The sequence below is a fragment of the Bos grunniens genome, chromosome 3 (assembly GCF_055505025.1).
Source record: "Bos grunniens cultivar Pamir isolate PY7600 chromosome 3, Bosgru_T2T1.0, whole genome shotgun sequence".
NCBI classification, from domain to species: domain Eukaryota; kingdom Metazoa; phylum Chordata; class Mammalia; order Artiodactyla; family Bovidae; genus Bos; species Bos grunniens.
The window spans coordinates 19,014,322-19,037,699 of record NC_141167.1 but is presented as its reverse complement, the minus strand read 5'-3'; positions in this window follow the sequence as shown (position 1 = coordinate 19,037,699).

Genomic DNA, 23,378 nt, shown 5'->3' with positions numbered 1-23,378 from the left:
CTTGATATGGTCCATCACTTCACCCACACAGAGTTCACAAAGCAAGTGCTTTACAAGTGCCTAGATTTGTTTACATGCCCATCGTCTTCCATGAGACAAAAATCTTGAGAGGATCACTTGGGTCTTATTGGTGGTATCATTTAGGAATGTGTTCTGTTGCCAGAAACACAAAACCCTAGCAACAGTAACTTAAACAAAATTATTTTTCCCAAATGTAATAAAAAGTTTGAAGGGAAGAGGGGCATTTATTGGCATTGGCTCAATGTTCCACAGAGTCACCAAAAACACAGTCTCCTTTCATCTTTCTCCATCATACTTCACAACTTGGCTTTGACCTTCATGTGTGCTCTTCATAGCCATAAAGAGATTGCTGAAGCTCCAGACAACCTGCCCCTATTCATAGGGATATGGAGGAAAGAGATAGTATCAGCAGCACCTGTTACTCCTATCAGATCCAGCAAAAAGTCTCTCAGAATCTTTCCACCTACCAGTAATGAGGGGGACAAACCTTTAGCTGCTTTTGTGGTGTTTACAATCTAGCAAAGGGGAGAAAAGAAAGCCTTCTTAAGTGATCAATGCAAAGAAATAGAGGGAAACAATAGAATCAAAAGACTAGAGATCTCTTCAAGAAAATGGAGATACTAAGGGAATATTTCACCCCAAAATGGGCACAATAAAAGACAGAAATTGTAAGGACCTAACAGAAGCAGGAGAGATTAAGAAGAGGTGGCAAGAATACAGAGATGAACTATACAAAAAGGGTCTTAATGACCCAGATAACCATGATGGTGTGATCACTCACCTAGAGCCAGACATCCTGGAGTGCAAAGTCAAGTGGGCCTTAGGAAGCATTACTATGAACAAAGCAAGTGGAGGTGATAGAATTCCAGCTGGGCTGTTTCAGATTCTAAAAGATGATGCTGTGAAAGTGTTGCACTCAATATGCCAGCAAATTTGGAAAACTCAGCAGTGGCCACAGGACTGGAAAAGGTCAGTTTTCATTCCAATCCCAAAGAAAGGCAATGCCAAAGAATGCTCAAACTACCATACAATTGTACTCATTTGACATACTAGCAAGGTAATGCTCAAAATTGGATCATAGAAAAAACAAAGGAATTCCAGAAAAACATCTGCTTTCTTGACTGCACTAACTCATAGTTGTAGTGGCTGATGGTAACTGTGTAACAATCAACCAATCCAGTTGCAGAATATTTCCATCACCTCAGTAAAATCTTCCACCTCAATAAGATCCCTCATGTCCAGTTATAATCACTCTCAATCCCCACTCCCAACCCGAGGCAACTCTACTTCCTATCTATATAGGACTGCTTTTTCTGGACATTTCAAGCAAATAGAACCATACAGTGAATGGTCTTTTGTGTCTGACTTTTAGCATTAATTTTTTGAGAGTCATCCATGCCATAGCATATATCAGTATTTCATTTCTTTTTAGTATTGAATAGTATCCTTTGGTAGTATTGATCAACATTTGGGTTGTTTCCCACTTTTTGGCAACTATGAATAGGGATTCTGTCGACATTTATGTATGAGTTTTCATGTGAATGGATGTTTTCACTTTGATAGATAATTCAGTTCAGTTTAGTCGCTCAGTCGTGTCCAACTCTTTGCCACCCCATAGACTGCAGCACGCCAGGCCTCCCTATCCATCACCAACTCCCGGAATTTACTCAAACTCATGTCCATTGAGTCAGTGATGCCATCCAACCATCTCATCCTCTGTCATCCCCTTCTCCTCCTGCCTTCAATCTTTCCCAGCATCAGGGTCTTTTCAAATGAGTCAGTTATTCACATCAGATGGCCAAAGTATTGGAGTTTCAGCTTCAACATCAGTCTTTCCAATGAATATTCAGGATTGATTTCCTTTAGGATTGACTGGTTGGATCTCCTTGCTGTCTAGGAGACTCTGAAGAGTCTTCTCCAACATCACAGTTCAAAAGCATTGATTCTTCGGTGCTCAGCTTTCTTTATAGTCCAACTCTCACATCCATGCATGACTACTGGGAAAACCATAGCTTTGACTACATGGACATTTGATGGCAAAGTAATGTCTCTGCTTTTTTAATATGCTATCTAGGTTGGTCATAGCTTTTCTTCCAAGGAGCAAGTGTCTTTTAATTTCATAACTGCAGTCACCATCTACAGTGATTTTGGAGCCCCCCAAAATAAAGTCTCTCACTGTTTCCATTGTTTCCTCATATATTTGCCATGAAGTGATGGGACCGGATGCCATGATCTTAGTTTTCTGTATGTTGGGTTTTTTTTTGTTGTTGTTGTTGTTTTGTATGTTGAGTTTTAAGCCAACTTTTTCACTCTCCCTCTTTCATTAAGAGGCTCTTTAGTTCCTCTTCACTTTCTGCCATGAGGGTGGTGTCATCTGCATATCTGAGGTTATTGATATTTGTCCTGGCAATCTTGGTTCCAGCTTGTACTTCATCCAGTCCAGCATTTCTCATGATGTACTCTGCATATAAGTTAAATAAGCAGGGTGATGATATACAGCCTTGATGTACTCCTTTTCCGATTTGGAACTAGAGATAGATAACTAGGAGTGGGATTTCTGTGTCTTATGGAACAGCCATGAAGAGATACCCAACACCCAAGTAAGATGGTAGGTGTTGCAAGAGGGCATCAGAGGGCAGACACACTGAAACCATACTCACAGAAAACTAGTCAATCTAATCACATTAGGACCACAACCTTGTCTAACTCAAAGAAACTAAGCCATGCCTGTGGGGCAACCCAAGATGGGCGGGTCATGGTGGAGAGATCTGACAGACTGTGGTCCACTGGAGAAGGGAATGGCAAACCACTTCAGTATTCTTGCCTTGAGAACCCCATGAACAGTATGAAAAGGCAAAATGATAGGATACTGAAAGAGGAACTCCCCAGGTCAGTAGGTGCCCAATATGCTACTGGAGATCAGTGGAGAAATAACTCCAGAAAGAATGAAGGGATGGAGCCAAAGCAAAAACAATACCCAGCTGTGGATGTGACTGGTGATAGAAGCAAGGTCTGATGCTGTAAAGAGCAATATTGCATAGGAACCTGGAATGTCAGGTCCATGAATCAAGGCAAATTGGAAGTGGTCAAACAAGAGATGGCAAGAGTGAATGTAGACATTCTAGGAATCAGCAAACTAAAATGGACTGGAATGGGTGACTTTAATTCAGATGACCATTATATCTACTACTGCAGGCAGGAATCCCTCAGAAGAAATGGAGTAGCCATCATGGTCAACAAAAGAGTCCAAAATGCAGTATTTGGATGCAATCTCAAAAACGACAGAATGATCTCTGTTCGTTTCCAAGGCAAACCATTCAATATCACAGTAATCCAAGTCTATGCCCCAACCAGTAATGCTGAAAAAGCTGAAGTTGAATGGTTCTATGAAGACCTACAAGACCTTTTAGAACTAACACCCAAAAAAGATGTCCTTTTCATTATAGGGGACTAGAATACAAAAGTAGGAAGTCGAGAAACACCTGGAGTAACAGGCAAATTTGGCCTTGGAATACGGAATGAAGCAGGGCAAAGACTAATAGTTTTGCCAAGAAAATGCACTGGTCATAGCAAACACCCTCTTCCAAAACAAGAGAAGACTCTACACATGGACATCACCAGATGGTCAACACCGAAATCAGATTGATTATATTCTTTGCAGCTGAAGATGGAGAAGCTCTATACAGTCAACAAAAACAAGACCAGGAGCTGACTGTGGCTCAGATCATGAATTCCTTACTGCCAAATTCAGACTGAAATTGAAGAAAGTAGGGAAAACCACTAGACCATTCAGGTATGACCTAAATCAAATCCCTTATGATTATACAGTGGAAGTGAGAAATAGACTTAAGGGCCTAGATCTGAGAGATAGAGTGCCTGATGAACTATGGAATGAGGTTCGTGACATTGTACAGGAGATAGGGATCAAGACCATCCCCATGGAAAAGAAATGCAAAAAAGCAAAATGGCTGTCTGGGGAGGCCTTACAAATAGCTGTGAAAAGAAGAGAAGTGAAAAGCAAAGGAGAAAAGGAAAGATATAAACATCTGAATGCAGAGTTCCAAAGAATAGCAATAAGAGATAAGAAAGCCTTCCTCAACAGTCAGTGCAAAGAAATAGAGGAAAACAACAGAATGGGAAAGACTAGAGATCTCTTCAAGAAAATTAGAGATACCAAGGGAACATTTCATGCAAAGATGGGCTTGATAAAGGACAGAAATGGTATGGACCTAACAGAAGCAGAAGATATTAAGAAGAGATGGCAAGAATACACAGAAGAACTGTACGAAAAAGATCTTCACGACCCAGATAATCACGATGGTGTGATCACTGACCTGGAGCCAGACATCCTGGAATGTGAGGTCAAGTGGGCCTTAGAAAGCATCACTACGAACAAAGCTAGTGGAGGTGATGGAATTCCAGTTGAGCTCTTTCAAATCCTGAAAGATGATGCTGTGAAAGTGCTGCACTCAATATGCCAGCAAATTTGGAAAACTCAGCAGTGGCCACAGGACTGGAAAAGGTCAGTTTTCATTCCAATCCCAAAGAAAGGCAATGCCAAAGAATGCTCAAACTACCGCACAATTGCACTCATCTCACATGCTAGTAAAGTAATGCTCAAAATTCTCCAAGCTAGGCTTCAGCAATACGTGAACTGTGAACTTCCAGATGTTTAAGCTGGTTTTAGAAAAGGCAGAGGAACCAGAGATCAAATTGCCAACATCTACTGGATCATAGAAAAAGCAAGAGAGTTCCAGAAAAACATCTATTTCTGCTTTATTGACTATGCCAAAGCCTTTGACTGTGTGGATCACAATAAACTGTGGAAAATTCTGAAAGATATAAGAATACCAGACCACCTGACCTGCCTCTTGAGAAATCTGTATGCAGGTCAGGAAGCAACAGTTAGAACTGGACATGCAACAACAGACTGGTTCCAAATAGGAACAGGAGTATGTCAAGGCTGTACATTGTCACCCTGCTTATTTAACTTCTATGCAGAGTACATCATGAGAAATGCTGGATTGGAAGAAGCACAAGCTGGAATCAAGATTGCCGGGAGAAATATCAGTAACCTCAGATATGCAGATGACACCACCCTTATGGCAGAAAGTGAAGAGGAACTAAAAAGCCTCTTGAGGAAAGTGAAAGTGGAGAGTGAAAAAAGTTGGCTTAAAGCTCAACATTCAGAAAACGAAGATCATGGCATCCAGTCCCATTACTTCATGGCAAATAGATGGGGAAACAGTGTCAGACTTTATTTTTGGGGGCTCCAAAATCACTGCAATGGTGACTGCAGCCATGAGATTAAAAGACGCTTACTCCTTGGAAGGAAAGTTATGACCAACCTAGATAGCATATTGAAAAGCAGAGACATTACTTTGCCAACAAAGGTCCATCTAGTCAAGGCTATGGTTTTTCCTGTGGTCATGTATGGATGTGAGAGTTGGACTGTGAAGAAGGCTGAGCGCTGAAGAATTGATGCTTTTGAACTGTGGTGTTGGAGAAGACTCTTGAGAGTCCGTTGGACTGCAAGGAGATCCAACCAGTCCATTCTGAAGGAGATTAGCCCTGGGATTTCTTTGGAGGGAATGATGCTGAAGCTGAAACTCCAATACTTTGGCCACCTCATGTGAAGAGTTGACTCACTGGAAAAGACTCTGATGCTGGGAGGGAGTGGGGGCAGGAGGAGAAGGGGACGACAGAGGATGAGATGGCTGGATGGCATCATTGATTCGATGGACATGAGTCTGAGTGAACTCCAGGAGTTGGTGATGGACAGGGAGGCCTGGCATGCTGCGATTCATGGGGTGGCAAAGAGTCAGACACGACTGAGCGACTGAACTGAACTGATGGTAAATTTATGGTTATCTTTTTAAGAAATTCCCAAACTGTTTTCCAAAGCAACTGTACCATTTCACATTCTCATTACTCTCTTCACATTTCTCCACATCCTTGCCAGTGTTTGTTACTGTTTTTTTTTTTATTATAGCCACTCTAGTGGATATAACGGAGAAGGCAAGGGCACCCCACTCCAGTACTTTTGCCTGGAAAATCCCATGGATGGAGGAGCCTGGTGGGCTGCAGTCCATGGGGTCACTAAGAGTCAGACACGATTAAGTGACTTCACTTTCACTTTTCACTTTCATGCATTGGAGAAGGAAATGGCAATCCACTCCAGTGTTCTTGCCTGGAGAATCCCAGGGATGGGGGAGCCTGGTGGGCTGCCGTCTATGGGGTTGCACAAAGTTGGACATGACTGAAGCGACTTAGCACCAGCAGCAGCAGCAGTGGATATAAAGTGGTATCTCACTGGGGTTTTATTTTACTATTAAAATTTACTTCTAGGGCATGCAGCTCTGCTTGCGAGATCTTAGTTCCCTGACTAGGGATTGAATCTGGACCCCCGGCAGTGGAAGTGCTGAGTCCTGACCACTGGACCACCAGGGAATTCCCTCATTGAGATTTTAATTTGTATTTCCTTGATGACAAATAATGTTGAGTATATTTTTATTTGCTTATTGACCATTAACATATCTTCTTTGGTGAAATGTCTCTTCAAATATTTTGCTCATTTTTAAACTGGGTTGTTTGTCTTAATACTGAGTTGTAAGAGTTCTTTATATATTTTAGATACAAGTCCTTTATCAGATATAGGCTTTAAACGTATTTTATTTCACTCTGCGACTTTTTTTCTCCCTTCCATATTTTGGCTGTGCTGCAGAGCATGTGGGATCTTAGTTCCCCAAACAGGGATTGGAACCTGTGCCCTCAGTAGTGAGAGTGTGGAGTCCTCACCACTGGACTGCCAGGGAGTTTTCCCTGTCTTCATTTTAATAGTGTCTTTTGAAGCACAAGCGTTATTAATTTTGATGAAGTCTCATTTATCAATTTTTTCTTGTATGAATTGTGCTTGTGGTGCATTGACACTAACATTTATTTAGTTCTGTTCTGCCTCCAAAATTTATCCATAACCCAGCACTTTCCTCCACCTCCATTGTGACCACCTGATCCAAGCCACCATCATCTGTAGCCTGATCAGCATAATTCTTGCTTCTCCCAGGCCCCTTGCAGTCTGCTCAACACAGCAGGCAGAGTGATTCTTTAATACTAGATGCCAGATCAAGTTACTCCTCTTAAAACCATCAAATGACTTCTCATCTAATTCTGGAGGGAAGCCAAGTCCTCATAATGGCCTGCAGGCTCCCCCCACCCTCAACCCTGTGTCGTCCCCTCCCTCCTTCACTGTTCCACTTCCCTATCCCATCAAATCCGAATGGCTTGTTCCCTCACCCCCTTTAGGGCCTTGCTGACATATCACCTCCTCACTGAAGCCTTCTGGGACCACCACTACATGCTTTATTTATTTTTCTGTTGCTCAACTCTCCCCATTAGAATACCTGCCACTGTGGGGGCAGGGATCTGTTTTGTTCACCAAGATCCTCAGCACTTAGGACAGCCCTGGCTCTTTGCGTGTGCTCACTAAATATTATATTGAGTCAAATGATATTTCTGAAGTTTTCGTTTTCTAAAAAAATTTTTGGTTGCACTGGGTCTTCGTTGCTGCACACAGGCCTTCTCTAGTTGTGGCAAGCAGTGGTTACTCTTCGTCACGGTGCACGGGATTTTCATGGTGGTGGCTTCTCTTGTTGCAGGGCACAGGCTGCAGGATGCAGGGGCTTCAGTAGTTGTGGCTCTCAGGCGCTACAGTACGAGCTCAGTAGCTGTGGCCTACAGGCTTCCCAGGTGGTACAGTGGTAAAGAACCCACCTGCCAAAGCAGGGGATCAGAGAGACTCACATTCGATCCCTGAGTCAGGAAGATTCCCTGGAGTAGGAAATGGCAACCCACTCCAGTATTCTTGCCTGGAAAATCCCATGGAGAGAGGAGCCTGGCACTCCATGGGGTCACTCAGACTCAGACATGACTGAGCACACAGCATGCAGACACAGCACACGGGTTTAGCTGCTCTGCCGCATGTGCAATCTTCTGACACCTGCATTGGCAGGTGGATTCTTTGTCACTGGATCACTAAGGAAGCGTGGGATTTTATCCTCAGAATGAATTTTTGAAGAAGTCATTATTACCATCCCCATTTTATTTATTTTTATTTTTCTAGACTTCTTTGTGCGGACCATTTAAAAAATGTTAATTTATTTTTAATTGGAGGATAATTGCTTTACAATAATATTGTGTTGGTTTCTGCCATATACTAACATGAATCAGCCATAGGTATACATATATCCCCTCCCTCTTGAGCCTCCCTCCCACGCCAACCCACCCCTCTAGGTTGTCAGAGATCACAAGGTTTGAGCTCCCTGTGAAAGTGTTAGTCACTCAGTCACATCTGACTCTTTGTGACCCCATGGACTGTGCCTGCCAGGCTCCTCTGTCTGTGGAATTCTCCAGGCAAGAATGCTGACTGGGTAACCGTTCCCTTCTCCAAGGTCTTCCTGACTCAGGGATTGAACCTGGGCCTCCTGCATTGCAGGCAGATTCTTAAGCCGGTGTCATACAGCAAATTCCCACTTCCATCTATTTTACATAAGATAATGTGTATGTTTCAGTGCTACTCTCCCAGTTCATCCCACCCCGTCCTTCCCCCACTGCCTTTTATGTGGACTCTTTTTAAAGTCTATTGGATTTGTTACAATATTGTTTCTGTTGTTTACCTTCTAGTTTTTTGGTCCTGAGGCACTTGAGATCTTAGCACCCTGACCACAGGTGGAACCTACACACCTTGCATTGGAAGATGAAGCTTTAAGGATTGGGGAAGTCTCACCATCCCCATGTTATAGCTGAGGAAACTGGAAGGCAGGGAAGTTGCTGTTCAGTCAGTCATGTCTGACTCTTTGTAACTGAATATACTGCAGCACGCCAGGCTTCCCTGTCCTCCACTATCTCCCAGAGCTTTCTCAAACTCATGTCCATCGAGTTGGTGATGCCATCCAACCATCTCCTCCTGCCTTCAGTGTTTCTCAGGATCAGGCTCGTTACCAGTGAATCGGCTCTTCACATCAAGTGGCCAAAGTATTGGGGCTTCAGCTTCAGCATCAGTCCTTTCAGTGAATATTCAGGATTGATTTCCTTTAGGATTGACTGGTTTGATCTCCTTGCAGTCCACGGGACTCTCAAGAGTCTTCTCCAGCACTACAGTTCAAAAACATCAATTCTTTGGTGCTCAGCTTTCTTTATAGTTCAACTCTCATATCTGTACATGACTACTGGAAAAACCATAGCTTTGACTAGATGGACCTTTGTTGGGAAAGTGATGTCTCTGCTTTTTAATACACTGTCTAGGTTTGTCATAGTTTTTCTTCCAAGGAGCATCTTTTCATTTCATGGCTTCAGTCACTGTCAGCAGTCATTTTGGAGCCCACGAAAATAAAGTCTCTCACTGTTTCCATTGTTTCCCCATTTATTTGCCATGAAGTGATGGGACGAGATGCCGTGATCTTCATTTTTTTGATACTGAATTTTAAGCTAGCTTTTTCACTCTCCCCTTTCACTTTCATCAAGAGGCTGTTTAGTTCCTCTTGCTTCTTGTCATGAGGGTGGTGTCATCTGCTTATCTGAGGCTATTGATATTTCTTCTGGCAATCTTGATTCCAGCTTGTGCTTCATCCAGCCCTGCACTACACATGATGTAAATAAGCAGGGTGACAATATACAGCCTTGACGTGCTCCTTTCCCCGTTTGGAACCAGTCCATTGTTTCATGTCTGGTTCTAACTGTTGCTTCTTGACCTGTATACAGATTTCTCAGGAGGCAGGTAAAGTGGTCCGGTATTCCTATCTCTTTAAGAATTTTCTACAGTTTGTTGTGATCCACACAGTCAAAGGCTTTAGCATAGTCAATGTAGCAGAAGTAGATGCTTTTCTGGAATTCCCATGCTTTTTCTATGATCCAGCAGATGTTGGCAGCTTGATCTGCTTCCTCTGTCTTTTCTAAACCCAGCTTGTACATCTGGAAGTTCTCGGTTCATGTACAGTTGAAGCCTAGCTTGAGGAATTTTGAGCATTACCTTGCTAGCATGTGAGATGAGGACATTGTGTGGTAGTCTGAACATTCTTTGTCACTGCCCTTCTTTGGGATTGGAATGAAAATTGACCTTTTCCAGTCCTGTGGCCACTGCTGAGTTTTTCAAATTTGCTGGCATATTCAGTGTAGCACTTTAACAGCATCACCTTTTATGATTTGAACTAGCTCAGCTTGAAGTTAAGTAGCCTGCAACAGACACTGAGCCTGAGGATATTTGTAAAAAAGAAGAGTGAATGATGAACTGAATGAGTAAAGGACCAGGAAGGACTTCGTTTGTATGTTAATGATGCCTTTGACTTTCACCTCTGAGTCAGTAGCATTCCAATCTCTGCCTATGGACTAAGCTGCTGAATGTAAACATCTTTCTCAGGAGCTTTGGTCAAAGGGCCTGATAACTAGTTGCCCAGGAAAGAAGCCACGATCTATAAGCAACAGAAACACATTGACACAGCCTGACCTATTCAGCTTGGATCACTGCGGGGAGCTTCTGCAGCCAGGTCAGTCTAGGTATAGAGAAAGAGAATTCAGGCTCAATTCAGTCTTGCAGACAAAGTCAGTTGGAAAGACCAGTGCCTCCTAGCCTACAAAATATAAAAATGCAAATATAAAAGTGCCCTGAGGCAGACACACGCATACCCATAAATACACCTTGGATCTCTACATTTAACAGAAACAGAAAGTTTCTTTCTGGCTCTGATTCACCTTCCCGCCCAGCAGAGGATGGCTCAGCATTCCAGCAAAGGCACAGAAGCCATGGAGAGGCACAACAGGAGACGCCCTGTGGGCCCCCTCTACATCACATTCACACCTTTCTCCCTTGCTTCCACCAGCTCTTCTACTTGGCTTGTTTTTTGTTTGTTTGTTTTGTACCATCTTTATCTCAGGCACCAAAATATCTTCATCTCAAAGCCAAATCCCCTCCATTCCTCAAGACTTGACTCAAATTCAACCCACGTACATTCCTTGCTGCTGTTTTTTGGCCGAGCAGCTTGTGGGGTCTCAGTTCCCCAGCCAGGGATTCAACCCCTGGCCCTTAGCAAGTGGAAGCTTGGAGTCCTAACCACTGGACTACCAGGGAATTCCAGTGCATTCTTTTATTTAAAGATATTTTAAATAGGACCTATTTTGTGCTTGGAGAAGGAAATGGCAACCCACTCCAGTATTCTTGCCTAGAAAATCTGAGGGATGGAAGAGCCTGACGGGCTAGAGTCCATGGGGTCACAAAGAATCAGACATAACTGAGCAACTAACACTTATTTGTGCTGACTCTGGGGATACAAAGATAAACTGACTCTATCCCACTACTTGGACATTTGCAGGCACCTCAAACTCGGCAAAACCAAACTCTTGATTCTCCTCTAAACCTGCTCCTCCCTCATTCTTGAGCATTTCGGTAAAAGCACCAGTCTCTATCCAGGTGTGCAGAGTCTGTGTTGATTCTTCACCCTTGCAGCCCACATCCAATCCTATTGACTTTACTTTCAAAACTCTGTCCTGAACCCTACTCCTCTTACCTCCCTGGCTCTACCATCCCATTTCAAGCCCTCTCACATCTCTCCTGGACCCCAGCAACCACTGCCCCTTTCAATCTGTTCTCCACACAGCAGCCGGGGTGATCTTTCTAAAAAGCAAATCTGAATTCACAACTCTATTGAGAACCCTTTAAAAGCTCCCTGTGCCTTCACCATGAACTCCAAGCCCCCTGCCATGACCTACCAGGCCCTGAGTGATCTGGCAACTGGCCACTCTCCACCCCATCCTGCCCCACTGTCCCTCGCTCTCTGGGCTCCAGCCATACAGGCCTTTGTTCTGTTTTTCTAAAACACTCTTTAAAGGCACTGTACTCCCTGCTGCCTCAGGACATCTGTTGTTCAGTCACTAAGTCTTGTCTGACTCTTTGCAACTTCATGGACTACAGCATTCCAGGCCTCCTTGTCCTTCACTATCTCCCAGAGTTTGCCCAAGTTCATGTCCATTGAAGAGGTGATGCTATCCAACCATCTCATCCTCCGCCATGCTCTTCTCCTTTTGCCTTCAGTCTTTCCGAGCATCAGGGTCTTTTCCACCGAGTCAGCTCTTCCTATCAGATGACCAAAGTACTGGACCTTCAGCTTCAGCATCAGTACTTGCGTTGAATTTTCAATGTTGATTTCCTTTATGACTGACTGATTTGACCTCCTTGCTGTCCAAGGGACTCTCAAGAGTCTTCAACACCACAGTTTAAAAGCATCAATTCTTCAGTGCTCAGCATTCTTCATGGCCCAACACTTGCATCTGTACATGACCACTGTAAAGACCATAACTTTGACTATATGGACTTTAGTCAGCAAAGTGAGATCTTTGCTCTTTAATAAACTGTTTAGGTTTTAGTTCAGTTCAGTTCAGTCGCTCAGTTGTGTCCGACTCTTTGTGACCCCATAAATTGCAGCATGCCAGGCTTCCCTGTCCATCACCAACTCCCAGAGTTCACCCAAACCCATGTCCATCGAGTCGGTGATGCCATCCAGCCATCTCATCCTCTGTCATCCCCTTCTCCTTCTGCCCCCAATCCCTCCCAGCATCAGAGTCTTTTCCAATGAGTCAACTCTTTGCATGAGGTGGCCAAAGCACTGGAGTTTCAGCTTTAGCATCAGTCCTTCCAATGAACACCCAGGACTGATCTCCTTTAGAATGGACTGGTTGGATCTCCTTGCAGTCCAAGGGACTCTCAAGAGTCTTCTCCAACACCACAGTTCAAAAGCATCAATTCTTCAGTGCTCAGCTTTCTTCACAGTCCAACTCTCACATCCATACATGACCACAGGAAAAACCATAGCCTTGACTAGACGGACATTTGTTTGCAAAGTAATGTCTCTGCTTTTGAATATGCTGTTTAGGTTGGTCATAACTTTCCTTCCAAGGAGTAAGCGTCTTTTGATTTCATGGCTACAGTCACCATCTGCAGTGATTTTGGAGCCCCCAAAAATAAAGTCTGACACTGTTTCCACTGTTTCCCCATCTGTTTGCCATGAAGTGATGAGACCAGATGCCATGATCTTAGTTTTCTGCATGTTGAGCTTTAAGCCAACATTTTCACTCTCCTCTTTCACTTTCATCAAGAGGCTTTTTAGTTCCTCTTCACTTTCTGCCATAAGGGTGGTGTCATCTGCATATCCGAGGTTATTGATATTTCTCCCAGCAATCTTGATTCCAGCTTGTGCTTCTTCCAGCCAGCGTTTCTTATAATGTACTCTGCGTATAAGTTAAATAAGCAGGGTGACAATATACAGCCTTGACATACTCCTGTTCCTATTTGGAACCAGTCTGTTGTTCCATGTCCAGTTCTAACTGTTGCTTCTTGACCTGCATATAGGTTTCTCAAGAGGCAGGTAAGGTGATCTGGTATTCCCATCTCTTTCAGAATTTTCCACAGTTTATTGTGATCCACACGGTCAAAGGCTTTGGCATAGTCAATAAAGCAGAAATAGATGTTTTTCTGGAACTCTCTTGCTTTTTCCATGATCCAGTAGATGTTGGCAATTTGATCTCTGGTTCCTCTGCCTTTTCTAAAACCAGCTCGAACATCTGGAATTTCACGGTTCCCGTATTGCTGAAGCCTGGCTTGGAGAATTTTGAGCATTACTTTACTAGCGTGTGAGATGAGTGTAATTGTGCGGTAGTTTGAGCATTCTTTGGCATTGCCTTTCTTTGGGATTGGAATGAAAACCGACCTTTTCCAGTCCTGTGGCCACTGCTGAGTTTCCCAAATTTGCTGGCATATTGAGTGCAGCACTTTCACAGCATCATCTTTCAGGATTTGAAAGAGCTCAACTGGAATTCCATCACCTCCACTAGCTTTGTTCGTAGTGATGCTTTCTAAGGCCCCCTTGACTTCACATTCCAGGATGTCTGGCTCTAGGTGAGTGAACACACCATCGTGATTATCTTGGTTGAGAAGATCTTTTTTGTACAGTTCTTCTGTGTATTCTTGCCACCTCTTCTTAATATCTTCTGCTTCTGTTAGGTCCATACCATTTCTGTGTTTAGGTTTACTAAAGACTATCTCCTCACAGAAGCCTCTCTGACTCCCAGTCTGGTTCTGTGTTGTTCTCCTTGCTTTAGGCATTCTTCCTGGAGAGTATCTAGGAGAGTCTGTAATTACATAAGTGCGTTAAGATCTCTGTGACTAATGTCTGTTTCCCAACATACAGCGAAGCCTCTAAGGGAAGGGACTTTTGTACACTCCAGGAATATGAAACCACACAGGTTGCATTTTGTATAACGCTTAAGCATTCAGGCTCAGGAGTCACACAGATCCGGGTTCAAATTTAGATTCAACTTCTCTTGTAGCTGTGTGGCTTAGGGTGAGTTGCTTGACCTCTCTGAATCTTAGTCTCCAGCTGCAAAAGGAGATACTGATATGAGCTACTCTACAAGACTGTTGGAGGAATTCAGTCTCAACAATGTAGGTAAAGTGGTTGGCACATAAGTGGTGAGTGGTGCTAGCAGGCATTATTACAGCACAGCGTAGATGTATGCCATGTGTTTCTTGGATTTAAATCTTTGGGACCATGTAGGAGCTCAGATGGGAGGAACGACAGAGGCTGCCCTGAAAATGTGCCCGAGGGGAGGCTAGAGGGGGCCATCCCTGGAAAGAGGCCTGGGACACAAGGTCTTTGTAGGGGCTGATTGAGGAGTCTGCTTCTGGGGCCAAAAACCTCATCACAGGTCAAAGTCCAGTCCAGGTCCTGGTTGATCCTTCTTTCTTTGTTTTAAAAACTTTATTTTTGGCTGCACTGGGTCTCTGTTGCTCTGTACAGGCTTTCTTCCATTGCGGCGAGCGGGGGCTACTCTTCACTGTGGTGCTCAGGCTTCTCACTGTGGTGGCGTCTCTCGTTGCAGAGCACAGGCTCTAGGGTGCATGGGCTCTGGTGCTCCATGGCATGTGGAATCTTCCAAGGCCAGGGATCAAGCCTGTGTGCCCTGCACTGGCAGGTGGGTTCTTAACCACTGACCATGAGGAAAGTCCTGTTTCTTCTTTCCTTAAGAGCTATTGTTCCTTGGTATATCTCCATATGAGCCATTCCTTTCATTGGGTGGGGCATGGGGTGACAAGCAGTTCATCAGGGAGAGGGTAAAGTTTGGGGTGGTGGATGCTGACCCCACCTAGATGAGGAGGTTGAAGGTGGGAAGACCCTCTAGGGTCTGACTAGGGTCTGTGCCTAGGGTGAGAGGAGAAAGGAAGGGAAGGGCCTCAGAAGAGCTGGGAGAAGAAATTCTAAAAGTTGGTATTCTGGCAGCCCAGCCATGTTGTCGTTCAGTCGCCCAGTCATGTCCGACTCTTTGCAACCCCATGGACTGCAGCATGCCAGGCCTCCCTGTCCCTCACCATCTCCCGAAGTTTGCCCAAGTTCATGTTCATTGCATGGGTGATGCCATCCAGCCATCTCATCCTCTGACACCCTCTTCTCCTTCTGCCCTCAATCTTTCCCAGCATCAGGGACTTTTCCAATGAGTCATCTGTTCGCATCAGATGACCAAAATACTGGAGCTTCAGCTTCAGCATCAGTCCTTCCAGTGAATGTTTAGGGTTGATCTCCCTTAAGATTGACTGGTTTGATCTCCTTGCTGTCCAAGGGACTTTCAGGAGTCTTGTCCAGCACCACAGTTCAAAGGCATCAATTCTTTGGTGCTCTACCTTCTTTACGGTCTAGGTTTCACTACCGTACATTACCACTCGGAAGACCATAACCTTGACTATAGGACCTTTGTCAGCAGAGTAATGTCTCTGCTTTTCAACACACTGTCTCTGTTTGTCATTGCTTTCCTGCCAAGAAGCGACTGTCTTCTGATTTCATGGCTGCAGTCACTGTCCAGTGATTTTGGAGCCCAAGATAAAAAAATCTGTCACTATTTCCACCTTTTCCCTTTCTATTTGTCATGCAGTAATGGGGACAGATGCCATGATCTAAGTTTTTTTTAAATATTTAGTCTTGAGTCAGCTCTTTCATTCTCTTTCACCCTCATCAAGAGGCTCTTTAGTTCTTCCTCACTTTCTGCCATTAGAGTGGTATCATCTGCATATCTGAGGTTGTTGATGTTTCTCCCGCCTATCTTGATTCCAGCTTGTAACTCATCCAGCCCAGCATTTCTCATGATGTGCTCAGCATATAGGTTAAACAAACACGGTGACAGCAGACAGCCCTGTCGTACTTCTTTCTTGATCTTGAACCAATCAGTTGTTCCATACAGGGCTCTAACTATTGCTTTTTGACCCACATAAAGGTTTCTCAGGAGACAGGTAAGATGGTCTGGTATTCCCATCTCTTTAAGAGCTTTCTACAGTTTATTATGATCCACACAATCAAAGGCTTTAGCGTAGGCGATGAAACAGAAATAGATGTTTTTTTCTGAAATTCCCTTGCTTTCTCTGTAATCCAGCGAATGTTGGCAATTTGATCTCTAGTTCCTCTTCCTTTTCTAAAGCCAGCTTGGACATCTGGAATTTCTTGGTTCACATAATGCTGATGCCTAGCATGTAAGATTTTAAGCATGACCTTACTAGCAAGGGAGATGATTGCAATCATCCAATGGTTAGCACATTCTTTGGTACTACCCTTCTTGGGGATTGGGATGAGGATTGACCTTTTCCAGTCCTGTGGCCACTGCTGGGTCTTCCAGGTTTGCATAATGAATGCCAAATCTTGATGGCATCATCCTTCAGGGATTTGAATAGATCTGCTCATCCAGTGGCTTTATTAACATAATCCACCCAACAATCAGATTTTCATCCTGCCTCAGGGCCAGATCAAACTCCTCCCACTTTATCCTTTTTGTTTTTCAGTCTGTCAGTCATGTCTAACTCTTTGCAGCCCATGGACTGCAGCACACCAGGCTTGCCTGTCCTTTACTATCTCTTAGAGTTTGCTCAAACTCATATTCATTTAGTCGATGATGCCGTCCAAGCATCTCATCCTCTGTCACCTCCTTCTCCTCCTGCCTTCAGTCTTTCCTAGCATCAGGGTCTTTTCCAATAAGTTGGCTCTTCACATCAAGTGGCCAAAATACTGGAGCTTCAGCCTCAGCATCAGATCTTTCAGTGAATATTCAGGGTTGACTTCCTTTAGGATTGATTGATCTCCTTGCTGTCCAAGGAACTCTCAACAGTCTTCTCCAGCACCACAGTTCAAAAGCATCAGCTCTTCAGTGCTCAGCCTTCTTTGTGGTTCAACTCTCACATCTGTACATGACTACTGGGAAGACCATAGCTTTGACTGGATGTACCTTTGTTGGCAAAGTTATGTCTCTGTTTTTTAATATACTGTCTAGATTTTTCATAGCTTTCCTTCCAAGGAATAAGCGTCTTTTAATTTCATGGCTGTAGTCACCATCCACAGTGATTTTGGAGCCCCCAAAATAAAGTCTGCCACTGTTTCTTTTCCTCCTATCAATTTGCCATGAAGTTATGAGACTGGATGCTATGATCTTTTTTTTTGAATGCTGAATTTCAAGCCAGCTTTTTCACTCTCCTCTTTCACCTTCATCAAGAGACTCTTTAGTTTCTCTTCACTTTCTACCATTATGGTGGTATCTTCTGCATATCTGACGTTATTGATATTTCTCCGGGCAAACTTGATTCCAGCTTGTGATTCATCCAGCTTGGTATTTTGTGTGATGCACTCTGCATATAAGTTAAATAAGCAGAGTGACAATATCCACCCTTGACATACTCCTTTCCCAATCTTGAACCAGTCTGTTGTTATCCTTTTTTGTGCTAAATCACTTCAGTGGTATCTGACTCTTTGCAACCCTATAGATTGTAACCTTCCAGGCTCCTCTGTACATGGGATTCTCCAGGGGATACTGGAGAATACAAGATACAAGAATACTGGAGTGGGTAGCCATTTCCTTCTCCAGGGGATCTTCTCGACCCAGGGATTGAACCCACATCTCTTATGCCTCCTGCATTGGGTGGTCAGTTTCTTTACCACTAACGCAAACTAGTAAGCCCTGTTATCCTTTTAACATTTATTGAGTCCCTCCTTTAGGCTGGAAGGCAAGGGTCCTTATCTTCAAAAAGTTCACAGTCCAATGGAGGAGACAGATGAATCACACAATAATTATAATGCCAATTTGCATTTAATTTCTCCACCACTGCCTACATAATTTCTTTTTTTCCCCCCTATTTTAGTATGGGAATAGCTGAAGAAGCAAGAATAATATCAACACAGTGATATGGTTACTGGACCCACAGCACAGCTGGATATGAGGCTGTCTGGTCGAGGGTGGGGAAGATAGGGGCCAAAAGAGGATTCTGTGAGGATTTGTCCTGGCTCAGGTGTGCCAGGAAGGGCATCTAGGCACCTCCCACCACACCTCTGCATTTGTCTACCATGGACACATTCTCATAAAGAAAGTGCCCATCAGAGGGAGAGGAACAAGAAAATGCATTTGCAACAGGGACCATCGAGGGGCAGGCCCTGGGGCAGGCCGAAGGGCTTCACCCATGTTTGTGAGGGGCATCCTCCTTAGAGTAGGGGTGTCTTCTGCTTTAAAGAAATATGTACTCCTTTCATCATCCTCCCAAGGGCTGGGCCGCACCCCCAAAAATAGCCAGTCCCAGGCAGCTGCCATGTTCTGAGCCAGAACTGCCCCTGAGAGGACTGAATGACAGAGCCAGCAGACACCTTAGGGATGTCACTGAATCTGGGCCTCAAAATGTCCCCACTCAATGCAGAGACCAAAGGCCACGGGGATGCAGCCTCAGCCCTCATGAATCTGACAACCCGATTGTAGCGCCATAGACCAGGTGCCTATGCTATTGGGACCCCTAACCATTCCTGTTGGAGAAGGAAATGGCAACCCACTCCAGTGTTCTTGCCTGGAGAATCCCAGGGACGGGGGAGCCTGGTGGGCTGTCATCTCTGGGGTCACACAGAGTTGGACACGACTGAAGCGACTTAGCAGCAGCAGCAGCAGCAACCATTCCTGGGAAGGCTTCCTGGAAGAGACGATGTCCTGGCCTCAGGAGGCCTGGGGCTAGGAGGCAGTCAGCAAGGTGGTGGGCTGAGTTTCCAGGCAAAGGTAGGGAACGATGTGTGAAAGGATGGGAGAGAACTAGGCACCCGAGGGAAATACACTTCATTGCCCTGGAATGACAGGGCAGATCCAACAGGACCTTGTAGCCTTTAAGGAATTGGGTTACATTTAGGACTTTCCTGGTGGTCCAGTGGTTAAGACTGCACTGCCCCACTCCAGTATTCTTGCCTGGAAAATCCCATGGATGGAGGAGCTTGGTGGGCTACAAGTCCAAGGGGTGGCAAAGAGTCGGACATGACTTCACTTTCACTTTCTTTTCACAAGAATTTCTAAACAAGCAAAATTATTCTGGGAAAAAAAAAAATCAGTGATTGTACTTTGGATTGGGCAATGACTGTGATGAAGCATGCTGTCAGTGTTACACAGTCTGTTTGCATTTGTCAAAACTTTGTTAAAAAACATCTAAGATTTGTGCATCTGTGTCTGTGCTTTGTATCAACAGGAAAAAAAGAAAGCTATGAGGAAAACATTGAATTCTGGTTATATATGCATATTAAAGCATCTGAAGTATCAGAAATGTACTGATACCTGAAATTTACTTTGAATTACATAAAAAACTAAGATAGATTTATGGATAGAGGGATAAATAGATGGATAAATATGGAGTAAAGTAAGTATACAAATGTTAATGACTGAATTTAATGGTAGATTTAGGAGTGCTTGCTGTAAAGTTCTTTCAATTTTATTGATGTTTGAAATTTTCTATAAAATTTATCAAAAAAGTTGGAAAAAAAAAAAGACTGCACTGCCAATGCAGGGGCATTGGGAAATTGGATTACAGGGCTTTCCTGATGGCACAAACAGTAAAGAATCTGCCTGCAGTGTGGGAGACCCAGGTTTGATCCCTGGGTCAGGAAGATCATCTGGAGAGGGGGATGGTTATCCACCCCAGTATTCTTGCCTGGAAAATCCCATGGACAGAGGAGCCTGGTAGGCTGCAGTCCATGGGGTCGCTAAAAGTCAGACACGACTGAGCGACTTCACTTTCACTTTTCACTTTCATGCATCGGAAAAGGAAATGGCAGCCCACTCCAGTGTTCTTGCCTGGAGAATCTCAGGCACGGCGAGTCTGGTGGGCTGCCGTCTACGGGGTCGCATAGAGTCAGACAGGACTGAAGCAACTTAGCAGCAGTAGCATTCTTGCCTGGAGAATTCCATGGACAGAGGAGCCTGGCGGGGCTACAGTTCATAGATTTGCAAAGAGTTAGACAAGACTGAGTGAGTAACATTTTCACTTTCAGAATAGTTCTAAGGAGGGTTGACAAGATCAGATTTGCTCTTTGGGAGATGTGTTGTTTGGAGAATGAATGGGAGAAGCATCCAGGGAGGGGGCACATCTAATCTGTCCTGCCAGGGGGTGGAGGACCCTCATTTGTCCTGAAGTTTCCAGAACCTTTTCTATGTTTTTGGCCCCAACTACTAGCATGGGAAAAATAGTATGGAGATTCCTTTTTTACAGTTGAAGTCCATAAAGGTGTGTGTGTGTGCACGCACACGTGCGTGTGTGCGCACTGGGGTGGGGATGGGGAGTTGATGCAAACAACAACAATAATAAAAACAAACAGAAAACCAAACAGAGAGCATCACCACCTGGAAAAATCACTGCTAACATTTTAGTGTATATCTTTGCCTGTGCTTTTTTCTTTTACACATGCCCTAAGAAACTGTCAAAATACAAATTCTGATTCAGTAGGTCTAGGGTGGGGCCTGAGCTTCATTTTCTAAAATGCTCCCAAGTGATGTATATACTGATGGCCTCCAAATTCACTTGAGCCAGGCTGTAGGCTATGTTTGTGTTTGTCTATTTTGGGTTGTTTTTAACTTTTCAGTATTATAAGCAATGCTGCCATGAATCTTTGCCTATAGATTTTTTAAAATGTTTGTATGATCGTTTCCTTTATATACATTCCTAAAATTGTATCACTGAATCAAAGGCAAAGCATATTTTACAGCCTTTGATAGACAAGGCAAATATTCCCCCTAAAAAGACAGAAGCTGATTATATCCCTACTAGCAATATGCACGTGTGTGCTAAGTTGCTTCCGTCATGTCTGACTCTTTGCAACCCTATGGACCGTAGCCCACCAGGCTCCTTTGTCCATGGGAGTCTCAGGGAAGAATACTGGAGTGGGTTGCCGTGCCCTCTTCCAGATCTTCCGGGCCCCATGGAGTCTCGAACCAGAGTCTCTTAGGTGTCCTGCATTGGCAGGTGGGTTCTTTACCAGCAGCGCCACCTGGGTGTTCAAATCCCCACAGCATATTAGCATTTGTTTGTCCATTGATTGTCGCAGACTAGTACCTTCCTGTTCCTTCAATTGTACTTCTTTGATTAATAGTGAGGCTGAGTATTTTCCCCTATTTTATCGGAATTTGTGTATCTTCTTTTGTAAATTGCCTATTTGTGTCCATGCCTGTTTTTCTATTAGGGTGTTTACTTTTGTTCTTATTGATTTGAAAGATTTAGATTTAACCCCTTGATTGTTACAAAAGTTTTGCAAGGTGTGCCTGAGAAACTCTGGTATTTAGATAAGGCTGGAGTGAAAGGTTCAAGGAGAGATGAACCGAGAGCTGAAGAAGAGCATAACATCTAAAGCACTGGGCTGTGGACCCTGGGGATGCTAACAGCCTGCACTGCCTGCCTTACAGCCCCCGTTCTAGAAGCTGGGATGGCTGCACATATCTAATAGTGTTTCCTCCCTCTCAGCAGGGCTGGATGGGCACGCTTACTTTTGACTTTAAATTTTAGGCTTCATTTGGAGTCCAATCAGGTTTTCTTTCTTTTACATTAACATATATTCTTCAGATACATTGTTGTCAATTTTATCAATAAAATCTGCAATCAGAATTGAGGATGGAGTTTTCAAAAAATAATTTAATATCTAGTAAAGGAAAAACAGGGACTGGCACTAATTATTATTATTTTTTTGCACTAATTAGTTTTCAGAAAAAATATAATGATGGGGGACTAGGTAGCTGTGTCAGATAATGAAACAAAGCCATGCAAGTTAAATGAGTAGTTCTGGCTTAGACTAGATGAACGGACAAGTGAAACAAACTTCAGGCCCAGAGTAGAGTGGACTCTGTACTTATAAGAACTTCAAATGTGATAAAAAGGAGGCATTACCAATCAGGACAGGGAGAAAGGTGACCTAAACAAATAAGTATTTTGGGGGAAAACCCCAATTTAGATACTCATATTAGCTACACTCCAAAGGATTCTCAAACAGAAAAATTCTGAAAGATAGTAAGTAGATGAACTCAGATTGATGGATAAACCAGGGCTGAGAAAAGCACAAGCCCAAGATCCCTGAGTCAAGGGTCATTCTTCCCAAGTGAAGCCTGAACTGGGTTTAAGTTCAGAATTTACAATTAAAAAAATCAAATTGGTGATCAAGCAAATATCAAGGTAACTTGATAAAGAAACCTGTTATCAAAGCATCAACAGTGATATATAACCCTCCTCCTTCAACAACTGGTTCATACAGTACTAGAAACAATAGCTTTAAAAGTTTCTGGAAACTTTTTTTTTTTTGGCCTCATTGCAAAGCATGCAGGATCTTAGGTCCCAGACTAGGGACTGAACTCACAACTCACGCTCCCCTGCTCTGGAAGTGCAGAGTCTTAACCAGTGATATCCCCAGGGATATCACTTAGCCAGGGATATCCCCAATTTTTTTTTTTTTTCCAATAAAGAAGCCCATGCCAGACAAAGTTAAAACTGAGAGTGAATGTAAGAAAAAGATATTTTTAGGAATACAATAATCAGAAAGTTTATAATCCTATGAGAAAAAATTTGTGAGAGGTATTCTACCAAAGTAAAGAAAAAGGCTCAAAATGCTGTATAAGAAACTGTGGGAGTGGAGTGTGCTCCAGAAGGGAAGGAAATAAAAAAGTAGAGACTTATTTGAAATTGATGCTTGAAAGATTTTTCATAAACATCCAGTTAAAATGCTGTTTATAGGTTTTTGATATTTAGGATCAGACAATTATACCAACAGATCTACTACTACTACTACTAAGTCGCTTCAGTCGTGTCCAACTCTGTGCGACCCCACACATGGCAGCCCACCAGGCTCCGCCTTCCCTGGGATTCTCCAGGCAAGAACACTGGAGTGGGTTGCCATTTCCTTCTCCAATGCATGAAAGTGAAAAGTGAAAGTGAAGTCACTCAGTTGTGTCCGACTCTTAGCAACCCCATAGGCTGCGGCCTACCAGGCTCCTCCATTCATGGGATTTTC